Source organism: Asterias amurensis, chromosome 3 (assembly GCF_032118995.1).
Source record: "Asterias amurensis chromosome 3, ASM3211899v1".
Classification (NCBI taxonomy): Eukaryota; Metazoa; Echinodermata; class Asteroidea; order Forcipulatida; family Asteriidae; genus Asterias; species Asterias amurensis.
Window position 1 is genome coordinate 10,334,980 of NC_092650.1, and position 14,297 is coordinate 10,349,276.

Below are 14,297 nucleotides of genomic sequence, written 5' to 3' on the forward strand. Positions count from 1 at the left end.
TGAAACACTAACACGATACGAGTCGTACGACTGTACTTATACTAGTTTTAACTGCTGTGATCTCGGCCTCCCCGGGGCCCTGCGCGTGGCTGAATGCATACCGTGTTTTTGGCTCATCTCTCCCCGTCATGATCGTGTCTCCGCCCCGGTCATGTCGTCCGTCCCGGTGCTTCCGTGAAGTGTTCGAAGTAAGCTCCTTGGAATTCGGGGATAACTTTCCGTATGGCGCCACCACTTTTTCACTCATTTTTACAAAAAGGGATATGTCAATCAGGTAAATTAGATACTATATTATTTTATTTCGAATGAAAAAGTGGTGGCGCCATACGGAAACTTTTCCGCCTAAATTTGAGCAATTAATTTATTCCAAAGAGTAGAAAATAGATGGTTCCATCCTGCGGTTATTAGTCTTGGCCCAAGACGATGGTGCTTGATTCTGGATAGTGTACTACGCGCGGTTGAATCGCCAAAGCGCGCCCGCCACGGTATGATTTAGTTACGTGGACGGCTCGAAATCTAGACTACACTCTGCAAGCTTGCTTAATATCTCGCAACTTCGCTGACCAATTGAGCTCAAATTTTATGCATTATGATGAGATACACCAACTGTGAAGACTAGTTTTTGACAATTACCAATAGTGTCCACTGTCATTAACACGCTATAAATAAACACTAAAGACAGTGTCACGACCTTGTAATAAAAAAATATGTAAAAAAATATGTTTGGTGAATAGATCTATACAAACAAGTTTTATATAGCTCTATTGTTCGATGACAATTAGTTAACAGCAGGGTGGACCACGTGAAGGTTGTCATCTCCCACCCCACAAATAACAGTTAAAGGGAATCTTAATACATCCTTAATGAGTACTCAATAAATAACACTAAAGACAATGTCATGACCTTGTAGTTAAAAAAATTGTTTGGTGCATAGAGCTATACAAACAAGTATTTATATAGCTCTATTGTTGGATGACAAATAGTTAACAACAGGGTGGACCACGTGAAGGTTGTCATCTCCCACCCCGCAAATAAATGTTAAAGAAATCTTAATAGATCCTTAATGGTCCTAAACACCATATAAATAGCACTAAAGACCATGTCATGACCTGGTAATTAAAACATTGGTTTGGTGCAAAGAGCTATACAAACAAGTATATGAAGCTGTATTGTTTGATGACAATTAGTTAACAACAGGGTGGACCACGTGAAGGTTGTCATCTCCCACCCCACAAACAACAGTTAAAGAAATCTTAATAGATCCTTAATGGTACTAAACACACATTAAATAAACACTAAAGACAATGTCATGACCAATATAATTAAAACATTGGTTTGGTGCATAGAGCTATACAAACAAGTATATATAGCTCTATTGTTTGATGACAATTAGTTAACAACAGGGTGGACCACGTGAAGGTTGTCATCTCCCACCCCACAAATAACAGTTAAAGGAATCTTAATAGATCATTAATGGTACTAAACACACATTAAATAAACACTAAAGACAATGTCATGACCAATATAATTAAAACATTGGTTTGGTGCATAGAGCTATACAAACAAGTATATATAGCTCTATTGTTTGATGACAATTAGTTAACAACAGGGTGGACCACGTAAAGGTTGTCATCTCCCACCCCACAAATAACAGTTAAAGAAATCTTAATAGATCCTTATAGGTACTAAACACACATTAAATAAACACTAAAGACAATTTCATGACCAATATAATTAAAACATTGGTTTGGTGCATAGAGCTATACAAACAAGTATATAAATTATAGCTCCATTGTTTGATGACAATTAGTTAACAACAGGGTGGACCACGTGAAGGTTGTCATCTCCCACCCCACAAATAACGGTTAAAGGAATCTTAATAGATCCTTGATGGTACTAAACACACATTAAATAAACACTAAAGACAATGTCATGACCAATATAATTAAAACATTGGTTTGGTGCATAGAGCTATACAAACAAGTATATATAGCTCTATTGTTTGACGACAATTAGTTAACAACAGGGTGGACCACGTGAAGGGTGTCATCTCCCACCCCACAAATAACAGTTAAAGGAATCTTAAAAGATCCTTAATGGTACGTAGCACACATTAAATAAACACTAAAGACAATGTCATGACCAATATAATTAAAACATTGGTTTGGTGCATAGAGCTATACAAACAAGTATATAAATTATAGCTCTATTGTTTGATGACAATTAGTTAACAACAGGGTGGACCACGTGAAGGTTGTCATCTCCCACCCCACAAATAACAGTTAAAGGAATCTTAAAAGATCCTTAATGGTAAGTAGCACACATTAAATAAACACTAAAGACAATGTCATGACCAATATAATTAAAACATTGGTTTGGTGCATAGAGCTATACAAACAAGTATATATAGCTCTATTGTTTGATGACAATTAGTTAACAACAGAGTGGACCACGTGAAGGTTGTCATCTCCCACCCCACAAATAAGAGTTAAAGGAATCTTAATAGATCCTTAATGGTACTAAACACACACTAAATAAACACTAAAGACAATTTCATGACCAATATAATTAAAACATTGGTTTGGTGCAAAGAGCTATAGAAACAAGTATTTATATAGCTCTATTGTTTGATGACAATTAGTTAACAACAGGGTGGACCACGTGAAGGTTGTCATCTCCCACCCCACAAATAACACTTAAAGGAATCTTACGAGATCCTTAATGGTACTAAACACACATTAAATAAACACTAAAGACAATTTCATGACCAATATAATTAAAACATTGGTTTGGTGCAAAGAGCTATAGAAACAAGTATTTATATAGCTCTATTGTTTGATGACAATTAGTTAACAACAGGGTGGACCACGTGAAGGTTGTCATCTCCCACCCCACAAATAACACTTAAAGGAATCTTACGAGATCCTTAATGGTACTAAACACACATTAAATAAACACTAAAGACAATTTCATGACCAATATAATTAAAACATTGGTTTGGTGCAAAGAGCTATAGAAACAAGTATTTATATAGCTCTATTGTTTGATGACAATTAGTTAACAACAGGGTGGACCACGTGAAGGTTGTCATGTCCCACCCCACAAATAACAGTTAAAGGAATCTTAATAGATCCTTAATGGTACTAAACACCCTATAAATAAACACTAAAGACAATGTCATGACCTGGTAATTAAAACATTGGTTTGGTGCATAGAGCTATACAAACAAGTATATATAGGTATATTGTTTGATGACAATTAGTTAACAACAGGGTGGACCAAGTGAAGGTTGTCATCTCCCACCCCACAAATAACAGTTAAAGGAATCTTAATAGATCCTTAATGGTACTAAACACACATTAAATAAACACTAAAGACAATTTCATGACCAATATAATTAAAACATTGGTTTGGTGCAAAGAGCTATAGAAACAAGTATTTATATAGCTCTATTGTTTGATGACAATTAGTTCACAAGAGGGTGGACCACGTAAAGGTTGTCATCTCCCACCCCGTAAATAACAGTTAAAGAAATCTTAATAGATCCTTATAGGTACTAAACACACATTAAATAAACACTAAAGACAATTTCATGACCAATATAATTAAAACATTGGTTTGGTGCATAGAGCTATACAAACAAGTATATATAGCTCTATTGTTTGATGACAATTAGTTAACAACAGGGTGGACCACGTGAAGAATGTCATCTCCCACCCCACAAATAACAATTAAAGGAATCTTAATAGATCCTTAATGGTACTAAACACCCTATAAATAAACACTAAAGACAATGTCATGACCTGGTAATTAAAACATTGGTTTGGTGCATAGAGCTATACAAACAAGTATATAAATTATAGCTCTATTGTTTGATGACAATTAGTTAACAACAGGGTGGACCACGTGAAGGTTGTCATCTCCCACCCCACAAATAACAGTTACAGGAATCTTACGAGATCCTTAATGGTACTAAACACACATTAAATAAACACTAAAGACAATTTCATGACCAATATAATTAAAACATTGGTTTTGTTTCAAAGAGCTATAGAAACAAGTATTTATATAGCTCTATTGTTTGATGACAATTAGTTAACAACAGGGTGGACCACGTGAAGGTTGTCATCTCCCACCCCACAAATAACAGTTAAAGGAATCTTAATAGATCCTTAATGGTACTAAACACCCTATAAATAAACACTAAAGACAATGTCATGACCTGGTAATTAAAACATTGGTTTGGTGCATAGAGCTATACAAACAAGTATATATAGGTATATTGTTTGATGACAATTGGTTAACAACAGGGTGGACCAAGTGAAGGTTGTCATCTCCCACCCCACAAATAACAGTTAAAGGAATATTAATAGATCCTTAATGGTACTAAACACACATTAAATAAACACTAAAGACAATTTCATGACCAATATAATTAAAACATTGGTTTGGTGCATAGAGCTATACAAACAAGTATATATAGGTCTATTGTTTGATGACAATTAGTTAACAACAGGGTGGACCACGTGAAGGTTGTCATCTCCCACCCCACAAATAACAGTTAAAGGAATCTTAATAGATCCTTAATGGTACTAAACACACATTAAATAAACACTAAAGACAATGTCATGACCAATATAATTAAAACATTGGTTTGGTGCTTAGAGCTATACAAACAAGTATATAAATTATAGCTCTATTGTTTGATGACAATTAGTTAACAACAGGGTGGACCACGTGAAGGTTGTCATCTCCCACCCCACAAATAACAGTTAAAGGAATCTTACGAGATCCTTAATGGTACTAAACACACATTAAATAAACACTAAAGACAATGTCATGACCAATATAATTAAAACATTGGTTTGGTGCATAGAGCTATACAAACAAGTATATAAATTATAGCTCTATTGTTTGATGACAATTAGTTAACAACAGGGTGGACCACGTGAAGATTGTCATCTCCCACCCCACAAATAACAGTTAAAGGAATCTTAAAAGATCCTTAATGGTACGTAGCACACATTAAATAAACACTAAAGCAATGTCATGACAAATATAATTAAAACATTGGTTTGGTGCATAGAGCTATACAAACAAGTATATTTAGCTCTATTGTTGAATGACAATTAGTTAACAACAGAGTGGACCAAGTGAAGGTTGTCATCTCCCACCCCACAAATAACAGTTAAAGGAATCTTAATAGATCCTTAATGGTACTAAACACACATTAAATAAACACTAAAGACAATTTCATGACCAATATAATTAAAACATTGGTTTGGTGCAAAGAGCTATAGAAACAAGTTTTTATATAGCTCTATTGTTTGATGACAATTAGTTAACAACAGGGTGGACCACGTGAAGAATGTCATCTCCCACCCCACAAATAACAATTAAAGGAATCTTAATAGATCCTTAATGGTACTAAACACCCTATAAATAAACACTAAAGACAATGTCATGACCTGGTAATTAAAACATTGGTTTGGTGCATAGAGCTATACAAACAAGTATATAAATTATAGCTCTATTGTTTGATGACAATTAGTTAACAACAGGGTGGACCACGTGAAGGTTGTCATCTCCCACCCCACAAATAACAGTTAAAGGAATCTTAAAAGATCCTTAATGGTACGTAGCACACATTAAATAAACACTAAAGACAATGTCATGACCAATATAATTAAAACATTGGTTTGGTGCATAGAGCTATACAAACAAGTATATATAGCTCTATTGTTTGATGACAATTAGTTAACAACAGGGTGGACCACGTGAAGGTTGTCATCTCCCACCCCACAAATAACACTTACAGGAATCTTACGAGATCCTTAATGGTACTAAACACACATTAAATAAACACTAAAGACAATTTCATGACCAATATAATTAAAACATTGGTTTTGTTTCAAAGAGCTATAGAAACAAGTATTTATATAGCTCTATTGTTTGATGACAATTAGTTAACAACAGGGTGGACCACGTGAAGGTTGTCATCTCCCACCCCACAAATAACAGTTAAAGGAATCTTAATAGATCCTTAATGGTACTAAACACCCTATAAATAAACACTAAAGACAATGTCATGACCTGGTAATTAAAACATTGGTTTGGTGCATAGAGCTATACAAACAAGTATATATAGGTATATTGTTTGATGACAATTAGTTAACAACAGGGTGGACCAAGTGAAGGTTGTCATCTCCCACCCCACAAATAACAGTTAAAGGAATATTAATAGATCCTTAATGGTACTAAACACACATTAAATAAACACTAAAGACAATGTCATGACCTGGTAATTAAAACATTGGTTTGGTGCATAGAGCTATACAAACAAGTATATAAATTATAGCTCTATTGTTTGATGACAATTAGTTAACAACAGGGTGGACCACGTGAAGGTTGTCATCTCCCACCCCACAAATAACAGTTAAAGGAATCTTAAAAGATCCTTAATGGTACGTAGCACACATTAAATAAACACTAAAGACAATGTCATGACCAATATAATTAAAACATTGGTTTGGTGCATAGAGCTATACAAACAAGTATATATAGCTCTATTGTTTGATGACAATTAGTTAACAACAGGGTGGACCACGTGAAGGTTGTCATCTCCCACCCCACAAATAACACTTACAGGAATCTTACGAGATCCTTAATGGTACTAAACACACATTAAATAAACACTAAAGACAATTTCATGACCAATATAATTAAAACATTGGTTTTGTTTCAAAGAGCTATAGAAACAAGTATTTATATAGCTCTATTGTTTGATGACAATTAGTTAACAACAGGGTGGACCACGTGAAGGTTGTCATCTCCCACCCCACAAATAACAGTTAAAGGAATCTTAATAGATCCTTAATGGTACTAAACACCCTATAAATAAACACTAAAGACAATGTCATGACCTGGTAATTAAAACATTGGTTTGGTGCATAGAGCTATACAAACAAGTATATATAGGTATATTGTTTGATGACAATTAGTTAACAACAGGGTGGACCAAGTGAAGGTTGTCATCTCCCACCCCACAAATAACAGTTAAAGGAATATTAATAGATCCTTAATGGTACTAAACACACATTAAATAAACACTAAAGACAATTTCATGACCAATATAATTAAAACATTGGTTTGGTGCAAAGAGCTATACAAACAAGTATATATAGGTCTATTGTTTGATGACAATTAGTTAACAACAGGGTGGACCACGTGAAGGTTGTCATCTCCCACCCCACAAATAACAGTTAAAGGAATCTTAATAGATCCTTAATGGTACTAAACACACATTAAATAAACACTAAAGACAATGTCATGACCAATATAATTAAAACATTGGTTTGGTGCTTAGAGCTATACAAACAAGTATATAAATTATAGCTCTATTGTTTGATGACAATTAGTTAACAACAGGGTGGACCACGTGAAGGTTGTCATCTCCCACCCCACAAATAACAGTTAAAGGAATCTTACGAGATCCTTAATGGTACTAAACACACATTAAATAAACACTAAAGACAATGTCATGACCAATATAATTAAAACATTGGTTTGGTGCATAGAGCTATACAAACAAGTATATAAATTATAGCTCTATTGTTTGATGACAATTAGTTAACAACAGGGTGGACCACGTGAAGATTGTCATCTCCCACCCCACAAATAACAGTTAAAGGAATCTTAAAAGATCCTCAATGGTACGTAGCACACATTAAATAAACACTAAAGCAATGTCATGACAAATATAATTAAAACATTGGTTTGGTGCATAGAGCTATACAAACAAGTATATTTAGCTCTATTGTTGAATGACAATTAGTTAACAACAGAGTGGACCAAGTGAAGGTTGTCATCTCCCACCCCACAAATAACAGTTAAAGGAATCTTAATAGATCCTTAATGGTACTAAACACACATTAAATAAACACTAAAGACAATTTCATGACCAATATAATTAAAACATTGGTTTGGTGCAAAGAGCTATAGAAACAAGTTTTTATATAGCTCTATTGTTTGATGACAATTAGTTAACAACAGGGTGGACCACGTGAAGGTTGTCATTTCCCACCCCACAAATAACAGTTAAAGGAATCTTAAGAGATCCTTAATGGTACTAAACACACATTAAATAAACACTAAAGACAATTTCATGACCAATATAATTAAAACATTGGTTTGGTGCAAAGAGCTATAGAAACAAGTATTTATATAGCTCTATTGTTTGATGACAATTAGTTAACAACAGGGTGGACCACGTGAAGGTTGTCATCTCCCACCCCACAAATAACAGTTAAAGGAATCTTAATAGATCCTTAATGGTACTAAACACCCTATAAATAAACACTAAAGACAATGTCATGACCTGGTAATTAAAACATTGGTTTGGTGCATAGAGCTATACAAACAAGTATATATAGGTATATTGTTTGATGACAATTAGTTAACAACAGGGTGGACCACGTGAAGGTTGTCATCTCCCACCCCACAAAAAACGGTTAAAGGAATCTTAATAGATCCTTAATGGTACTAAACACACATTAAATTAACACTAAAGACAATTTCATGACCAATATAATTAAAACATTGGTTTGGTGCATAGAGCTATACAAACAAGTATATATAGCTCTATTGTTTGATGACAATTAGTTAACAACAGGGTGGACCACGTGAAGGTTGTCATCTCCCACCCCACAAATAACAGTTAAAGGAATCTTAACAGATCCTTAATGGTACTAAACACCCTATAAATAAACACTAAAGACAATGTCATGACCTGGTAATTAAAACATTGGTTTGGTGCATAGAGCTATACAAACAAGTATATATAGGTCTAATGTTTGATGACAATTAGTTAACAACAGGGTGGACCACGTGAAGGTTGTCATCTCCCACCCCACAAATAACAGTTAAAGGAATCTTACGAGATCCTTAATGGTACTAAACACACATTAAATAAACACTTAAGACAATTTCATGACCAATATAATTAAAACATTGGTTTGGTGCAAAGAGCTATAGAAACAAGTATTTATATAGCTCTATTGTTTGATGACAATTAGTTAACAACAGGGTGGACCACGTGAAGGTTGTCATCTCCCACCCCACAAATAACAGTTAAAGGAATCTTAATAGATCCTTAATGGTACTAAACACCCTATAAATAAACACTAAAGACAATGTCATGACCTGGTAATTAAAACATTGGTTTGGTGCATAGAGCTATACAAACAAGTATATATAGGTATATTGTTTGATGACAATTAGTTAACAACAGGGTGGACCACGTGAAGGTTGTCATCTCCCACCCCACAAAAAACGGTTAAAGGAATCTTAATAGATCCTTAATGGTACTAAACACACATTAAATTAACACTAAAGACAATTTCATGACCAATATAATTAAAACATTGGTTTGGTGCATAGAGCTATACAAACAAGTATATATAGCTCTATTGTTTGATGACAATTAGTTAACAACAGGGTGGACCACGTGAAGGTTGTCATCTCCCACCCCACAAATAACAGTTAAAGGAATCTTAACAGATCCTTAATAGTACTAAACACCCTATAAATAAACACTAAAGACAATGTCATGACCTGGTAATTAAAACATTGGTTTGGTGCATAGAGCTATACAAACAAGTATATATAGGTCTAATGTTTGATGACAATTAGTTAACAACAGGGTGGACCACGTGAAGGTTGTCATCTCCCACCCCACAAATAACAGTTAAAGGAATCTTACGAGATCCTTAATGGTACTAAACACACATTAAATAAACACTTAAGACAATTTCATGACCAATATAATTAAAACATTGGTTTGGTGCAAAGAGCTATAGAAACAAGTATTTATATAGCTCTATTGTTTGATGACAATTAGTTAACAACAGGGTGGACCACGTGAAGGTTGTCATCTCCCACCCCACAAATAACAGTTAAAGGAATCTTAATAGATCCTTAATGGTACTAAACACACATTAAATAAACACTAAAGACAATTTCATGACCAATATAATTAAAACATTGGTTTGGTGCAAAGAGCTATAGAAACAAGTATTTATATAGCTCTATTGTTTGATGACAATTAGTTAACAACAGGGTGGACCACGTGAAGGTTGTCATCTCCCACCCCACAAATAACGGTTAAAGGAATCTTAATAGATCCTTGATGGTACTAAACACACATTAAATAAACACTAAAGACAATGTCATGACCAATATAATTAAAACATTGGTTTGGTGCATAGAGCTATACAAACAAGTATATATAGCTCTATCGTTTGATGACAATTAGTTAACAACAGGGTGGACCACGTGAAGGTTGTCATCTCCCACCCCACAAATAACAGTTAAAGGAATCTTACGAGATCCTTAATGGTACTAAACACACATTAAATAAACACTAAAGACAATGTCATGACCAATATAATTAAAACATTGGTTTGGTGCATAGAGCTATACAAACAAGTATATAAATTATAGCTCTATTGTTTGATGACAATTAGTTAACAACAGGGTGGACCACGTGAAGGTTGTCATCTCCCACCCCACAAATAAAAGTTAAAGGAATCTTAAAAGATCCTTAATGGTACTAAGCACACATTAAATAAACACTAAAGACAATGTCATGACCAATATAATTAAAACATTGGTTTGGTGCATATAGAGCTATACAAACAAGTATTATAGAGCTGTATTGTCTGATGACAATTAGTTAACAACAGGGTGGACCACGTGAAGATTGTCATCTCCCACCCCACAATCAGTTAAAGGGGATCTTTATACATCGTTAAGGGGTACTCAACACACTATAAAAAAACACTAAAGACAACGTCATGACCAATATAATTAAAACCTTGTTAATGAGAACTCAATTACCCTTAATACCATGGCTCTGTCATGATCTATGTAATTATAAAACCTCTAGTTAATGAGAACTCAAATGACCTTAATGAATACCATGGACAATGTCAAGAACTTGGTAATTATAAAACCTTGTTAATGAGTACTCAAACAAAGACAAGGTCATGAACTTTGACATTACAAACTTTACATAACCCTATGTGTGTCACAATATTTTACATGTCTTCATACAGTAGATAATAATAATAAAAACATGGTGGCCACCATGTAAGGGTTCCACAGAACAGATACCATATAAGCAATAAGAATAATAAAAATTACAATAGCAATGAAATAAACTTCATCCAGAGTTAAGTATTTTAGCAATGAGGACAAAAACTGTTTCATGTCAACTTCCAAGAATGAATAAAACAGGCCAACGAATAGTGAAATTTACAAAAAAAAAGATTTTGTGTTATTTTAAATGGGAAAATATCAATCTATCTAGCCTATACCGCTCCATACTGTAGAAGGAAGGTCTCTTCGTCACCATTCCACCTTGATCTTTCTTGTGCTTGTCGCTTCCATGTGAAGCTTCCACGTGAAGCTTCCACATTCTGTTGTGCCGTCCATCCAAGGCCAACTTGATCTGCCTCTTTGTGTTCTTGGGGTTCATTCTGTTATACAATGTGTCCATCTGTTGACATGACGCCTTAGATGAGGTGGTGAAGAAAGAGTTTTCTTCACGTTAATCCTGTAATAATATGATCAAACGTAAAAAAAAAGTTTTAACTGGTTTTTTTTGTGGTCACTATTATACACTCATCTTTGACCTTTAAACTCAAGATTTAACTCAGGTTTTAATTTAAAGGTCAAAGATGAGTGTGTAATAATAACCACAAAAATGGCTTTTTATAAAGCATGCATATCTCTCACTCAGTGACGCGCCTGCAGTTTAACAATACAGTATTGGTGCAAGGTAATATGGGACTATGTTTTAATTATGAGACGTAAGAAATGTATATTTTCTGCACTTTAATGGATTTCTAAACTTTCAGCTTAAGCTTAGCTAAAAGAGATCCTACCTTCAAACTCCACTTGGGACCCTGGTATGTAGCTGAGAAATACTTTGATGTCCATCTCCTCAAGCCATGATGTATCTCTCTTTGTACTGTGTTGTCACATCTTCATGGTCCATATTGACGGAGGGCAGAAAAGCAGTCGTCACAATCATCTGAAAGAAAATAACAATGTACTCACATCAGGACGAACCATATGAAAACAAATATAGATCATCAGGGTCCAGTTACAACGCTGCTTAAGCTCCACAGGGAACTAAGCACAACATTAATATGCCAAAATACCGTGTCACATGTACAATTTATGACTAGTATCCTGCTTTTGTTTTGGTTAGCAGAAAACTGTTAAGCAATATTTTTTGCTTAAACAGCCAGATGAAATTTGGCCCTGATTACAAAACAGGACGATGCTGAATTAAGAAGAACTTTTTCCAGATACGAACATAGTCTTGTTTGTCTACAGAAAAAAATTGTACTCCTTTTGAAGTAGAGAGTGAGGCATCCAGGTACAGTAACAGGTTAATTGCAGCAACTCCGTTGGATGGTTCAGTCAACGTCCCGGTCAGTCATTAAACAGCCAACCTGAATAACACATCAAAAGAAAACTAAAACAAGAAGTTTCTGAATTAATCAGAGCTTTTACAGATTGAAATCATTGTATTTTAAATTATCGAAAAGAAAAATATCTACCTTTTTGAGGTAGAAAGTGAGGCGTCAAGATACAGCAACAGGTCGATTCCAGAAACTCCGTTAGACAGTTCAGTCAACGTCCCGGTCAGTCATCAAGCAGCCAACCTGAATAACACATGAAAAGAAAACTATAAGGAAAAGGATCTGAATTAAATAGAGCTTTAAACAGATTGGGTTTGTTAAAAACTTCTTTGTCTAAAGAAAAAATATCCACCTTTTGAAGTCAAGAGTAAGGCATCCAGATACAGCAACAGGTCAATTTCAGCAACTCCGTTGGATGGTTCAGTCACATTTCATCATTGCATGAAATAAAAAACAAATACATACAATCAAAAAATACATTTAGAAACCAGGTTTCTTCTTATTAGTTTGGGATTATATTCGGTGCGATAGATGGTGTGGGTGGTTGTTACATATGACCCTGTGAACCATGAAGGATGGAGGTGCAAGTTTGGTTAGTCGAGTAATGAATAAAATGGCATACCTTAAGAGATTGTGTAAAAATACTAGTGATGTTTTTCTTGAATGTAAAAATAACAGAAACAAAATCTACTTGTTGAAGTAGAGAATGAGGCAGCCAGATACAGTGTCAGGTCGTTCCCAGTAACCCCATTAGGCGGTTAAGTCAACATTCCAGTCAGTCATTAAACAGCCAACCTGAATAACACATCAAATTAAACTAAAACAGGAAAATGCTGAATTAAATAGAGCTTTTACAGATTAATGTTGTCCAAAACTTCTTTATCTCAAAAAAAAGATATCTACCTTATGAAGTGGAGAGTGAGGCGTCCAGCTACAGCAACAGGTCGATTCCAGCAACTCCATTAGATGGTTCAGTCAACGCCCCGGTCAGTCATCAAGCAGCCAACCTGAATAACATATCAAAAGAAAAATTAAAACAAAGAAGGTCCTCAATTAAATAGAGCTTAAAACAGATTGGATTTGTTAAAAACTTCTTTGTCTAAAGAAAAAATATCCACCTTTTGAAGTAGAAAGTGAGGCATCCAGATACAGCGACAGGTCAATTTCAGCAACTCCGTTGGATGGTTCAGTCACATTTCATCATTGCATGAAACAAAAAACAAATACATACAATCAAAAAATGCATTTAGAAACCAGGTTTCTTCTTTATCTAAAAAAAAAAATTATCTACCTTTTGAAGTATGAGTGAGGGGAAAAAATACAGCGACAGGTCGGTTCCAACCACTCCATTAGATGGTTCAGTCGACGCCCCGGTCAGTCATCAAGTAATCAACCTGCATAACATATCAAAAGAAAAATTAAAACAAAGAAGGTCCTGAATTAAATAGAGCTTTAAACAGATTGGATTTATAAAAAACTTCTTTGTCTAAAGAAAAAATATCCACCTTTTGAAGTAGAAAGTGAGGCATCCAGATACAGCGACAGGTCAATTTCAGCAACTCCGTTGGATGGTTCAGTCACATTTCATCATTGCATGAAATAAAAAACAAATACATACAATCAAAACATACATTAAGAAACCAGGTTTCTTCTGATTAGTTTGGGATTATATTCGGTGCGATAGATGGTGTGGGTGGTTGTTACATATCACCCTGTGAACCATGACGAAGGAGGTGCAAGTTTGGCAAGTAGAGTAATGAAAAAAATGGCATACCTTTAGAGATTGTGTCAAAATACTAGTGATGT

The 14,297-nt window shown here is 34.7% G+C and overlaps 1 long non-coding RNA gene across 1 annotated transcript; it reads right to left on the minus strand.

Annotated features, from left to right (window-relative positions):
* Positions 1-11,081: 11,081 nt before the first annotated feature.
* LOC139935196 (uncharacterized) lies at positions 11,082-12,922 on the minus strand. The gene is made up of 4 exons (XR_011785776.1): positions 12,844-12,922; positions 12,630-12,734; positions 11,946-12,094; positions 11,082-11,614 (listed from the first exon to the last, which is right to left on the minus strand). It is a non-coding gene; the product is annotated as an uncharacterized lncRNA (long non-coding RNA).
* Between the last annotated feature and the right edge of the window lie 1,375 nt (positions 12,923-14,297).